This window comes from Cebus imitator, unplaced genomic scaffold (assembly GCF_001604975.1).
Source record: "Cebus imitator isolate Cc_AM_T3 unplaced genomic scaffold, Cebus_imitator-1.0 Scaffold605, whole genome shotgun sequence".
NCBI lineage: Eukaryota > Metazoa > Chordata > Mammalia > Primates > Cebidae > Cebus > Cebus imitator.
This window is the reverse complement of record NW_016107920.1, coordinates 811,835-813,565: the sequence shown is the minus strand read 5'-3', so window position 1 is coordinate 813,565 and position 1,731 is coordinate 811,835.

The window sequence follows — 1,731 nt, the reverse complement described above, 5'->3', positions numbered from 1 at the left end:
TTCAAATCAATTATTTTAAATTAAAGTTCTAAATCATTAAATCTATGAAGTAAGAGAGTTAGGGAATAAGATAATAACTAGTATACTTACTAATTATTACTTCTTTGGTATTTTGGGTATCCAGCAGTTAATATTTTACAGACTAAACAAAATATGAGTACCTGTAGACTATAGCCAGGTTATAATAAATGAGCATGATTTCAGCATAGAGAATTTTTTTTACTTTGAGAATCTTTTGTCAGCTGGAGATGGTGGACATGTAAAACAGGAAGTCCTGAGTCGCATTCTACACAGTTCCTTCCTTAGCTCATCTCTCTCTTGCAGTGCCTATCGAATGAATTATAAGCTCCCAATTGACACTTTGGTTTCTTTGTAATTTGTATAAATTTAAGAGATACAAACTCAATTTTGTTATTTGAATATATTGTGTATTGGTGAAATGTGACTTTTCAGTATATCTATAAACAAAACAATGTACATTGTTACCCATTAAGTAATTTCTACTCATCCACCCCTCTACTCCCCAATGTTTCTGTATCCCTAATATCGGTCATTCAATACCCCCATGTGTACACACTATATAGCTGCCACTTATAAGTGAGAATATGTAGTATTTGACTTTCTGTTTCTGAGTTGTTTCATTTAAGATAATGGCCTCCATCATCCATGCTGCTGCAAAGTACACGATGCCACCCTTTTTCGTGGCTGAATAGGATTCCATGGTGTACATATACCACATTGTCTTTATCCAATCATCCATTGGTAGACACTTATTTTGGTTACATACATTTGCTGTTGTGAATAGTGCTTTGATAAACATACAAGTGCAGGTATCTTTTTTATATAATGATTTCTTTTCCTTTGGGTAGATCCCCAGTAGTGGAATTGCTGGATTGAATGGTAATTTTCTTTTTAGTTCTTAAGAAATTTTAATACTGTTTCCACAGTGATTGTATTAATTTACATTCCCACCAACAGTGTCAAAACATCCCCTTTTTTCCACATCCTCACTAAGACCTGTTATTTTTTGTCTTTTTAATAAGAGCTGTTCTGAGTAGTGTAACATGGTATCTTGTTGTGGTTTTGATTTGCATTTTTCTGATTATTAGTGATAAGCATGTTTTTCATATGCTTGTAGGCCATTTGTATGTCTTCTTTTTAAAAAATCTAGAAAAAAACTAGGCAAAATTCTTCTGGACATTGGTCTAAGCAAAGAATTCAAGACCTCAAAAGCACAAGCAACAAAACCAAAATAGACAAATAGAACTTAATTAAACTAAAAAGCTTCTACACAGCAAAATAAATAATTAGCAGAGTGAACAGACAACCTACAGAATGGGGGAAATATTTGCAAACTATGCATCCTACAGGGCACTAGTATGTAGAATTTGCAAGGAATCCAACTGATACTTTTAACATTCTACCTCAGGATTTCACGAAACAAAGTGCTCTTCCAGCTTCCCCTTACCACTTAGTCTCGAAAACAGTGTTACCTTTCACGTTTCATTAGGGCAATATTCCATTTCTACGAACCAATTTCTGTATCAGTGGCCTATTGCTACAAAGGAAATTATCTCAAAATTTGGTGGCTCATAATACCAACCATTTTTTTCCCCACTATTCTTGACAATAAGGATTGGCTTCAGTTGCACAATTCTGCTAGTCTTTTCCAGTGTCATTGAAATAGTTATAGTCATTTGGTGGTTCAATTGAACCTTAATGGTCTAAACT